General features: G+C 36.5%; 1 long non-coding RNA gene across 1 annotated transcript; it reads left to right on the plus strand.

Annotated features, from left to right (window-relative positions):
• Positions 1–8,013: 8,013 nt before the first annotated feature.
• Positions 8,014–10,324, plus strand: LOC309490164. Its single transcript, XR_014202614.1, has 6 exons — positions 8,014–8,387; positions 8,771–8,822; positions 9,013–9,077; positions 9,170–9,228; positions 9,312–9,415; positions 9,628–10,324. It is a non-coding gene; the product is annotated as an uncharacterized lncRNA (long non-coding RNA).
• Positions 10,325–13,191: the final 2,867 nt, after the last annotated feature.

Below are 13,191 nucleotides of genomic sequence, written 5' to 3' on the forward strand. Positions count from 1 at the left end.
GGTGCTGCAACAATGTAAAATATGTGAACAATAATCTGTTTTATAACTTTCAAGCATGAAAACCTATTCTAGTAGACCCCAAAAACAAAGTCTTTTTAAAAAAGGGCATAAATAGGCCCCCTTTGAAGATTCATTTTTAACCATTTACCAGGAGCATACAAACATTTAATGTGTTTAACCCTTAAATGCATAAATGTTTCACCAAACATTATTACATATTTTGGTCTTTAGCGACCTGAATCTATATCTAACATGGATGGATCTTTACCTGTCACAATAATATAAAACTCTCCTGATATTAGAGTGACAGAAGAATAAAATAAAGCATTTTGTTACCTTTTTGAGCTTGGAAGGGTTCAGTTTGAACAGATGTTTTATACCATCATCACTGTATTCGTCAGAGCTCATTTCCCAGTACATTCAGCATCTGGCTCATATTTGCCATCTCAAACATCAAAATTATCATTTTCAACATCTTCAGAATCAATATTTGATCGCTGACAGCTCCTTCACCAGATCCACCATCAAGTGATAGTGACACACACTAATATTTGATTGCGTTCAGTACTTGCTCTGCAGTAAATCGCTGAGCCATTTCAAGTTTTGCTGATGATACTTCCTATTCTTTTGTTTTCTGCCTGCGGTAACTGTGAGTGAAACGTCACTTGATCATGGTGTAGAAGAATTGCACTTATTCAGTGATCAAAGATTCAATTATTGTTGTGCAGAGAAAATATTATTACACTGTTACACACCTCAGGTCGTTAGCGACCCTATACAATTTTTGACAAAAAATGACAGGCATTATTTTATAAAAAAAGAAAAAAATTATTGTTATATTGTTTATAATAAATTGATTGAGGAATATTAAGAAGGCTGATGTCTAACTTTAAAAAATGAATGAGAGGAAGGGTAGTGAATGACGTCCCGGGTCACTAAAAACCTGAGTTATGTGTTTAAGGGTTAAAACCATTTTTTACGCTATAGGTATCGTTTATTGTCTACATCTAATGCAACAAAAACAAAGGAATTGTGTCTTTAATGCTTAAAAACAATGAATGGGACACCAAAGCGCATCATATCTATGAAAAGTACCACTTAACACATAGTCTGCAATTATACACTATTTCAGGCATAAACCTCTTCTTAAAGTACACATCCTCTTCTTCCTTCCCTTTTTGTGTTTGTGCGTTTGTTCCTCTATGACTGACATGAGAAAAACAAGAAAATGATGGGTATTCTGAGGGCGTAGCTATTTTTGATTCAGAGCTGAACTGCTAACTGTTAATGCTGCCGACTACCTCTCATCATTGGCGGTTTATATTGGGCCATGCACATTAGCTGAAAATGAAGGTGTCAGGTCCGGGGCACCGTGAAATGCCAAATTACAGTGACATCTTTCAGGTTATCGAGTGCATTAGCATTTCCTCTTGAAACAACATGGAAAACACAGCATATCCGGAATGAGGAAACAGCGCCGAGGTAGATGCGGCCGCACCATTTTGGGGTTTGTTATTCAGTGCGCTTGTCGCACCCAGTTTAGTGTCATTTATGTAAGGGTGAAAGATCCTTTTGTGCCCCTTCTAGTAGGCCCAGGTGTGAAATCGCTGATATAGAGGCGATCATGGAATTGCACCTGGTTAATGCTATCTGTGATTGATTTCTCCAGTGCCACCCATGTCTGTAGAATTGGATTTCTGAGCTCTTGCTGATGTAGATCCCGATTCGGCGAGAAAGTCTAATCTCGCCGGCAATGTGTGTCAGCAAAGCCTTTTTGTCGAACGTGTTCATTGCGAGGGAAAGAGATGAGGTGCGGCTTTGAGATGGAGACCTTATAGCCTCTCCAAATGAAGCACAAGTTCGAACAAAATAGCCGTAGTGTGGCTGCCTGTGTTGTTAACACCACATCAATGTGTAGTCTGTGCAGTAGCAAACAAATTACTAATAACTTCTATAGATTGGAGATTTTAACTTAATATGACTATAGAATGTGCATTTAAATGATTTGACCACACAAAGTAAGGAGCAATATTGGGTTTTCTTATTTAATTAATGAACCTGTAAAGTGAACTGACTATTGCAAGTTTAATGGTTTAATGTGGTTAAATTACAACATGCATTGTGAATACAGAGGTTAATTTCATTTTTTTAAGTAATCTAAAAGTAATCAAAAAGTAATCTGATTACATTACCTAAAATGAGTAATCTAGATTACGTTACTAACTACAATTTCCGTCATGTAATTTGTAATTAGTAATGGACTACAATTTGCAAGTATTATCTGCCAAGCATAAGTTAAGCCATTTTAAAACTGTTTTATTTATTTTTTTAAGTTATGAGATTCAACTCATTTTTCAAGTCAGTTTAATGTAATTTAATTTGAAATGATACACAGCTACGTTTTTTTTTTTTTTTTTTTTTTAAACAGTATGATCTCAGAATTATGTATACGTATGTAACATTAATATGTACATTTTTGTATGTTTGGATACATGCGTACGTGTACACAACATAGATATATTGACAGCATCTACAATGTAAAAGTGTTTGCATATACACCATTTTTGAAGTGGAACAATCTTCACAAATCCTTATATTATATTAAAACATTTTATTATTACATAGGCAAGGCAAGGCAAGTTTATTTATATAGCACATTTCATACACAATGGCAATTCAAAGTGCTTTACATAGAAGAAATTAAAATAATAAAAAGAAATAAGAATAATTAAAATACAGTACAGTACAAACAGTCGGACGAACAGCGGCACAGTGCTCATTCAGTAAATGCATAGCTAAACAGAAGTGTTTTGAGTCTGGATTTGAATGTGACCACTGTAGGAGCACATCTGATCTCTTCTGGAAGCTGGTTCCAGCTGTGGCTGGCATAATAGCTAAAAGCAGACTCACCATGTTTAGAGTGAACCCTTGGTATTTCTAGCTGATATGATCCTAATGATCTGAGTGATCTGTTGGGTTTATATTCAGTGAGCATATCTGCAATGTATTGAGGTCCTAGGCCATTGAATGACTTATATACCAGTAATAATACTTTAAAATCAATCCTAAATCTAACTGGGAGCCAGTGTAAAGACCTGAGGACTGGTGTGATATGTTCATATTTTCTGGTTCTGCTCAGAATCCTGGCGGCAGCGTTCTGTATGAGCTGCAACTGTCTTATGGTCTTTTTGGGAAGGCCAGTGAGGAGTCCATTACAATAATCCACCCTGCTGGTGATGAAAGCATGCACAAGTTTCTCTAAGTCTTGTCTGGAAACAAAGCATTTTATTCTTGCAATATTTTTCAGATGATAGTATGCTGATTTAGTTATTGCTTTGACATGACTACTGAAACTAAGGCCTGACTCTAGTGACACACCAAGATTCCTGACTTGATGTTTAGTTGTTTGGCTCACCTTGAGAGCTTTATCTTTGTTTCCAAACGCAATGACTTCAGTTTTGTCTTTGTTTAACTGAAGAAAGTTTTGGCACATCCAACTGTTGACTTCATCAATGCATTGGCACAGGGAGTCAATGGGGCTGTAATCGTTAGGCGATAGGGCTAAGTAGAGCTGTGTGTCGTCTGCATAGCTGTGGTAAGCTATTTGGGAGCATATACAGGTTGAACAGGAGTGGTGCAAGAATTGAGCCTTGAGGGACTCCGCATGTCATGGATGTCCACTCAGACTTATGGTCTCCTATACTCGCATAATAACCTCTCCCATCTAAGTATGACCTGAACCATTTTAGGACTATCCCAGAAAGCCCCACCCAGTTTTCCAGCCTGTCAAGAAGTATGTTGTGATCGACAGTGTCAAATGCAGCACTGAGGTCGAGTAGTACCAACACTGATCATTTGCCTGAATCAGTATTTAAGCGAATATCGTTTATTATCTTTATGAGCGCTGTCTCTGTGCTGTGGTGCGGTCGGAAACCAGATTGAAAATTGTCAAAGGATCCATTCAAGCTCAAGAATTTGTTCAGCTGATTGAAGACAACTTTTTCAATGATCTTGCCTATGAAAGGAAGATTTGAGATCGGCCTATAGTTGCTTAATATGGTCTTATCCAGATTGCTCTTTTTCAGGAGGGGCTTGACAACAACAGTTTTCAGGGAGTTTGGAAAACTCCCAGAGAGAAGTGAGGCATTTACCACTTCTAGAAAAGTCTGAGGCTCTGACTCCACCCATACTAACCAAAACTAGCCAATTCTCAACAATACTAAAAGCATAATAGGCAGATAGGCACAGCATGTACAGTGGCAATTTTAACATTTTAACTTTTTTTTTCTTGTTTAAAAACTTGACTGCGGCCAGAAAAATCATTAAAAATCATAAAAATTAAATCATTATACTGTAATGTCAAATTAGGTAAGTGTATTTGATGCCATTGAACATTTAATTAAATACATTAAATACAGTTAAATCAACATTTTAATTCTATTAATTATTCTATGAACCTAAAGGGATTTGGAAATATTTTTACGTTTGTAAAGTTGTTAAAAATGATTTTTAAGATGTTTCAATATGCCAATAATGTACATTTTGTTGCGCAAATAAACCACACTTTACATGAAAATACCTACAATTACTAAGTAATGAGATCCCTTGAAGCCGTCTTATAAATAAAGAGTAATAGGATTATTATGATGATAACCTAGTGGCTTTGGAAAGTATGAATGGTATCAATGCCTTTGTCTCTGTTTTTATATATATATATATATATATATATATATATATATATATATATATAGTTAGTATATAAATTGATTAGATGTCAAACTAGTCTAGGTTTCAAACATTCAAATGCATTTTTTCTGCTCGGTTCTGTTATCACAACATCCATAGAGTTAAGGAAACTCCTAATACAAATCAGACATCTCTCATCCCTTGTACATTTCTCTGTCTTCGTGTGATTGAGTTTAGAAAATTCTTTTTGACAGTCAGATAGTCAGTGCGATAAATACATTTCAATGTAAGATTTAGAAACTCATTCAGTCTTGGTTCAAAGTTGTCAAACTAAATAAGAGAAAATGGTCTTCATGCATGTAATAGTAACGATTTTCTGTCAGTTACGATAGATGAAAAACCATCCACCCAGTAACCTCTGACGACAAGGTACACATCTAGAACAAAACGAAATATGTTTACCTGCTATGAGTGTAATATTCCATCAGATCCTGGGGTAATTGCTTGAAATGACACTGATGCTGCATAACCTTTATGAAAATAACTTTTAAATTTCAGCAGGCTGTTATTCCTAAAAGCTGTACTTTTGAAACGCTTTAACTGAACCTGAAAATCTATCTGTGAATAATTTGTTCGTCATAAGCCTGTAACACATCTGTGTGACTCCCTTGAAATCCTTCATTATCATTCATAATTCATGAAACCCTTCATAAACATTCATATTTCAGATCTCCTGGTTCGATAAAAACTTTATTCATATTTTAACCATTTACATTTTACTTTCACATTTGGAGCAAAATTTGTTCAAATGTATTATTTAATTGTATGTTTGGTCACAAAACCTGTGTTGGACTAATCCAATTCTGTTGTGATTGTGCTGAATTTCTTTAAACTGCAATTCATTGAATTCCTCTTCCCATCATTCCAGTTCAACATCCTGTGGGATGTAGCTGATTTGATAACAATTCCTGGTTCAGTGAAATCAGAAGGGGGCCAATTCTTAATTTTTTGTTAAATAACATCACCCTTGTGGTGAAAATCAAGCTTTTAATATCGTTTATATGTCTATGTGGTGTTTTTAATATGCTAAGACAGACCATGACAATGCATGTCAACACCATTGCTGAGTATTTTCTCCTTAAAACTGCAGTGAACCAAAAATGCGGTTTGAAATCGCTGGTGTTTCTGATGTCACAAACTACCTCGTAACCAACCATGCCTACGTGTGATCATCAACAAGTGGATCGCTGAGCTAGTGTGAGTGAGTGGAGGTGGAGCTAATTTACATATTCATACTGTGCGTTCAGCGGCGAGCTCCGGTGAGGGCGGCACGTCTTGGACGGTGAGAGCGGCAAGGAGAGTTAAAGTCAGGTCAACTTTATGGTAATAAGCTAAGACGTGGTTCGGCGGCAACCAATCAGAATGTAGAAATCCTCCGCCTGAGAGGATTCCAGATAACGCAATCCTGTAAATATTGGTTTAAAAAGATCACGCTTTCGATCTACGCCAGAGCATCAGAGCGTCCCCGAATCTTTCTCCGGCGTCATTGGCAGGGCGGCAAAAGCGAATTTTGCCGCTCTCGCCGGCGGCGGTGTGAACGTACAGATAGAAAGGCGTATACTAAATGAGGCAAGGGTGTAGAGTTAGATAAGGCATGAAGAATTTTTTTCAAGGAAATAAACGTTTAAATATGTCATTTTGGTGATCAAAGATGAGTTTTAACGGAATAAAATGATTGACTACAGGAGGACTTTAATGTTAAAATTGTTAATATGCAGAGAAACCTATGAGTAAGCTATTTTTTTAGGTCTATTCGCCTGAAAAGTGTAAACACTTTTGTTGATAAAATGTTGTTTATTTGACTATCCCGACCAGCAACAATGGCTCAACCAATTGCATGAGTGTGGGGCGGGGCTATCGGTTTGGCCAACCAATGGCAGACAGGCAGCAAATGTTCTGGAAACCTGCTTGAAAAGACTCAGTATTTTTAATTTTCTTTTTGGTGATACTAGTGGTGCAGAAATTTGCTTCACCTTTGTGAAACAGGAAAAAGGTGAAACTTGATTAGTATTCTAAATGTACACTTTCTTTCAGATGCTGGTTGTGGTTGTTTGATGGAGATTCAAGCACTTCCCCCATCCCCACAATGGTTTCCTCGCGATCACCAAGGACCAGTCTGACCTCTCTTTCGCAAATCAATCGATTAGACAGCAAGGCGATATGTAGAGAGTGGAAAAATTTACTTCATCATTTTCCTTCACAGCTGCACGTCGTGACCTACACCTCTCCTCGTTGCTCCTAATAGATGCACACGCTCTTCAGCCCTTCGACTTCTCCCTTCACCACTCTTATCAAACAAAGACCTTCTATTTCTTCCCAGGCCCTAATGATGTACTACTCCAGCAGCTTGTGTGGCCAGAATTTCAATTCCAGCCCCGTCGCAGACGTCTTCAGAGGCAGAGCGGAGCACAAACGAGGGTTGTGTCCATCCGAGGGTGCGAATTATACACATCTCTTATCAAAATAAGGGATTCGGCCATGACAGGCCCACTCGCTTTGATGCCGCAGAGAGGCTTCGCCGCACACTCCAGCGTAATTGTTCACTTTGAATAATAGCTTAGTGATGTTTACGGCTCAGATCTCGGAAAAGTCAGCTCGTGAGAGAGGAAATCTGTATTGGAGGCTTGCTCGTTTGAAGAACTTGTAAACAAGGCTCGGGGTCTAAGATGGATATCTGTTAAATGATCTCCTCTGTTTTGGCCCTTGTAGTGGTTTTATCAGTGCATCTTATCAATCTCAGCAGATGTCGATCAAACGGGCGCCTGCCTAGTGCCGTTTCGATGACAGATCCCTGGATGCTTGAAGGATTTGGGGTTATGCTTTTGAGGTATTTTCCGTCGCTGAATCAGGAACACATCCCGGAGCTGCGTTTGGAAAAGCAGATGGTGTTGTTGATAGCGTGTCAGAAATATCCTTTGTCATTTATGCACAACCTTCAAAGTCATGCAAAACACCCTCCACCCTTTGCTTTCGAGCTCTTATTTTCTTCGGAAGGTACATTTCTAGATCCCACGGACTTGCTTTGTGAAGAATAAGAGGTTATTGTGAGTTTTCAGTTTGTACTAATTGGGATTTTGCACTAAGCACACTGTTAGACTTTTCTGTAATTTCTACAGTTATTTACTTTAAATCCCCCAGTATTATACTGCTATTTCTCTTTACAGTAAATAACTGTGATTCCAATTGCATCATGGGAATTTTCTGTGACGTCTAACACCACATACAGAGACTTACTGTATTTTTTAAATTTGCTGTATACTACTGTATTTGACGTAACTGCCTCTCTGGCTGGCACCATTCCACCGTGCTTTTTATTTCCTAATTTTTGCCTTACACCACGTGTCTACAACGCTATAATAGCCAGAGGCTGTCTATATTGGACACATTGAAGCGACCGGACCTTTAAATGCAAACCTGTTTATCCCTTGTAAGAACTAGTGCGAGCGCTTGGACTCGTATCGGACTACGTCTGAAATATAACGGCCGCGGCGCATCACTACACTGTCTGGGATTTGTCGTGTCGCGTCAGACAGACATCCAGTGTAGGTAATGGGGTCTGTCTTTTGTTGGATCGCGACGTTCGTGTCTGGCCCGGGGAAGAGACGGAATTCACTTCACCGAGAGAGAGATCAGCAAGCAAGGTAAAAAACAAAACAAAAAAAAAACATTCTGTGTATGTTGACAGGATTGTGCCCAGTTTAACCTATGTTATAACGTTAACGTTAGCCTAACGTTACTCGTCGTCAACATGGCGGTAACGAACTTTACCATGGTAAACTGAGCTAACGTTTCATTTTACACACTTTGTTAGATTATTGAATTGTCGAGTTAAAATATGCCAACGAGCAACGCGTTTACATTAACAATAAATGTGAATAAACTAATGTGAAATTCTGTTTATATCTTAATGTTGGCCTACTGATGAGAACCTTTATAGTTTTAGCATTAGTTTGCAAACTATACCATATTATAGTTTTTTTTTTTTTATGGAATTTAATATTTACTTCCATTTTTGTGTTTAAAGGCAACTGCAACAAAGCGCCAATTCGCGCCAGTGACTTAGCAAGATTCCAGAGGTAGGCCAGCCCATTTGTGATATATTTTGAGATAAGTTTGCTGAAATGATTAGCATACACTATGTGAAAATTGCTTTTGAGCCACTGGTGCAGACTAGGTAGCTAACAATATCTTATAAAATCTCTATAAAATTGGCTAACTTTATATCAAATAAGTGACCTTTGCATTATGTCTAACTTTATTACACAGCAAATGAACCAATCAGAAGATGGACCATTGTCTTTGTTCAGTCTCACCAGATTAAATGTATCCAGGTAAGCACTGCAGTAAAACTCTCACTAAGACCAAATCTAGCATTCTAAACAACTTAAGTTTATATTTTTGCATTATTTTTATATTTTATTAGCCAGCGACTCTACCATTGCAGTTCCACCTGACTAGGAAGGTCCTAATATCAGCGCACAGGTGGGTTAACTACTGTAGGAAGGAGAACGATCATCACACAGTGATTTCTTGCATGTATCTTACTGTGTATTTGTCTCAAACAGGTACTCCTTCACTGCAGACAAGCTGAAATGGGCTAAAATCATCGATTTCAGTCGTTCAACTTCTTTCTATGCATCTCAGCATTTTTGGACAGAATTTAGGATTTGTAAGTATTAAAATTTAATCTGGCATAATTTAATTTAGTTCTTTTGTATGCTATTTATTGACAAAAGCTGTTTACAAATATATATTCTTAAGTTTTTGTGAAAATAATAATAAAAATTAACAAAAAAGGAGGTTAAAAATAATGTGACACTAATATTCTCTCTCTCTCTCTCTCTCTCTCTCTCTCTCTCTCTCTCTCTCTCTCTCATATAGTTTTGGAACCGGGATCTCCTCTGAAGGACTGAGTACATTTGTGTTTGTGGGCACGCATGCAGACCAGGGAACACTCTGATGTTGTCAATCAAGTTCTGAACAGGAACCAATCTTTGGAGAAGTTCATTTATTCACAAAGGTGGACAAAAACATTGTGTTGGCTTTTTAAAGATTATTTTGATGATGACTTTTACTCCTATGCTGTAGAAAAGATGGAGTAGACAGTCAGACATTGATAATAATAATAAATGTTTCTTGAGCATCAAAGAGACTTCTTTCAAAAACATTACGCCACTTAAATACTTCTTTTGGCCACCAGTGTACATGAATCCAACACATTTTTGGAAATAAGTGAAATTATTTTTAAGGTGGGGTTATGTGTCTTGTATTGTGAAAAGAACTGTGTTTTGTCCTGTTTTGGACATTTCCTTTTTGAATGCTTAAAAATGTATTTATATTCTGCAGTTTTATGAATGTAATGGTTGATATTTCATTATAATACTTGTATAAGCTAAACAACCAATGACTCTACATTCATTTAGTCAAATGCTAATGTTTTGTTTATGATTTTATGTATGTTTTCAAAAATGTTTGCAGTGAAGGACAGCACATAATGTGTTAATTTAACACGTTTACACATCTTTGTGCTAACCTCTCTGACATATTTACTTTGTTAAAATCATTAACACAATGAATGAGTTAAAATTAACACAAAAAATGTTGTCTCTAAACTTACCCATTAATGTGTAAAAATTTCACACATCATTTCCAGCATTGGCATGTTTATTTTGTGATATATATGAAATGTTTTAAATAAAAAAATGGTATTTTGTGATAACTTTGTCTAATTGGTTTGTATGAAAGTAGTACTTATGTAGGATAAAAATAAAATTAATCATATATCAAAATTATCAAATCTAATTTATATTTAGTACAAATAAAAATAATTACAGTAGTGTACTGATTAGCTTAGTTTTTACAGTAATGCACTGTACTGATTAGCTTCGTTTTTACAGTAATGCACTGTATTACACAAAACTGAAATACGGTTTGGTACTGTAACTCTTAATTACAGTAACTTACTGGCAACAGTGTTGCCAGTAAGTTACTGTAAAAAACCCTTGAAAAGTCTAACAGTGCAGGTTTGTTGAAAAATTTATTAAATTCTCAGAGGGCAGAAATGTCTGTCTGTCATAAAAACACTCTAGTCAAGCTCAGACTATAGTAAACCTATTCATTCTGACCAAATATGTCAGAACATTCACATTCTATAAAATTTGTCTATCCTGTTACTGTACATGACATTTGTGACCCTAGATCACAAAACCAGTCATAAGACGCACAGGTATATTTGTGGCAATAGCCAACAATACATTGAATGGGTCAAAATTATCGATTTTTCTTTTATTCCAAAAATCACCCTCAGATTTCAGATTGTCAAATAGTTGTATCTCGGCCAAATATTGTCATATCCTAAGAAACCATGCATAAATGGAAAGCTTATGTATCCAGCTTTCATGTGACGTATACATCTCAATTTCAAAAAATTGACCCATGTGACTGGTTTTATGGTCCAGGGTCACATTTTTACAATGCAACGTGTAACAGGGTGGATGTTTTTGAGCTATTGAAGACCATTACTAGCTAGGAAATGCCAGCATGCTAGAAGCAGATTTACATTTACGAAGAATTGTAATATATATAATCACAAGTCATGTGATTTAGGGCATATGCTTAAGATTTTAAAGGGAAAATGTTACAGGGTGGACTGGAGATTGAGGGCCAAACTAATAATATGATAAACTGTATTTTATTTCAAAGAAAATAAGTAAATATATACTAATACTCAAAATTGATCATTTAAATGTAACATACTGTATATGTCAAAGTGAAGTTGAGAAAGAAAGTATGGGGGGCATGGGAATTTGCCTGTCAAGTGCTTCAAAAAGTTTAATTATTCTTAGGTTCTTATCATTATGAATTTGCATTAATTGGGGTACATCTACGCATGAAAAATTATGTGGCATGAAAGATGATTAGCATATTGTGTAAAATACGCAGTATTATTTCATGGGGACATAAAGTCCCCCAAACTGCTGGAATGACCCAATCGTAAATCACTAATGTTTTTCTCTGTCGATGGGACACACGTGATGCAGGAGATGGCCTGTGTATTTATTCGTTTAGCAGTGGTTGTGCAGCTGTCCGCGCGACCCCTGAAACACACTGACTGGTTCGTTGTCCGTGAGAATTACAGCCCAATTAGTCACTCAGACCGCTAAATATTTCATAAAGTCATTAGCGTGGTATCAGTCTGGGGGTAATTTTCTTGAATGACAATGATTACCACAAATTACCTTTTCCTATTGGTGGTGTATGTATCAATTTTTAATGACACACTCCACGCCAACATGGTTATGTCAGCTAAATCACTAATTGTTTAGATCTGATTACCAGCAGATAACAGACCCCACATTGACACTGGTAATTTAATGATGTTGTGCCATATAAATCAAACTATTTGAAGCACAGGGCACATAGTTAATAGTAAACAACTGTTTAGTGGTGAAAAACTGTTGCTTCCATAAAACCTTTTTTTTTTGTGTGTGTGTGTGTGTGTGTGTGTGTGTGTGTGTGTGTGTGTGTGTGTGTGTGTGTGTGTGTGTGTGTGTGTGTGTGTGTGTGTGTGTGTGTGTGTGTGTGTGTGTGTGTGTGTGTGTGTGTGTGTGTGTGTGTGTGTGTGTGTGTGAACTTGAAATTGAACTTGAACAAGTACACCGTAACATGAATAAATCAGAAAATCAGTCATTCAAGAAGAGAAACGTTTCATTTAGAAGAGGAATCTCAAATTTCTGAAAGCTGTTTCAGATGAGGAAGTTATTCAATTTCAATAAAAAATATTATGAAGACTTTTTATAATAATGTGCATTTTTAAGACAAAGAGCATTTTTTTTTATATAATAAAGTGTCGATTTTAATTTCAAGTTTACTTTACTATACAAATGCTGAAACTGTGTATTATTACATGCACTGATTATGTTCATATATTCTCTTAAGATGTCAACTACAATCATACAACAAATCCCCCTTGTTTATGAATAACATGCTTCAAAACGGTAACTAATATCATTCATAACTGCAAGAGAGCTGCACGCATGGGTAATTGCACAGGCACTGCAGGCAATTATAGTACAGAATAATTAATATAATACATAGAAAAGTGATTCACTTACAAGTTTTTTTGAGAACTATGCCATGTCTCATAAGTAAATGAAATGTAAAGTTTCTGAGAAAAATGAAAATGGAAATTGCCCTCTGCAATTCACTGACCTACAGCCAAATTACATAATCCATATTTAAGAATATGCACCATTATGCAATATGCATAGTTATTTAAATGCAACATTTAATGACTTTAAAATATCATCTTGGCACTCAGGACTAAGAATTGTAAATTCTGTGCAGAAATGGTGATTGACACCACTGCGATGCTTCAGTAGAAGCAGGGACAGATGACTTCACTGAGGGCTGCTCTCCAGGACGGGCAGTGACATTTTCTCCCGG

This window comes from Leuciscus leuciscus (assembly GCF_965113295.1).
Source record: "Leuciscus leuciscus genome assembly, chromosome: 25".
In the NCBI taxonomy this organism is placed as follows: Eukaryota; Metazoa; Chordata; class Actinopteri; order Cypriniformes; family Leuciscidae; genus Leuciscus; species Leuciscus leuciscus.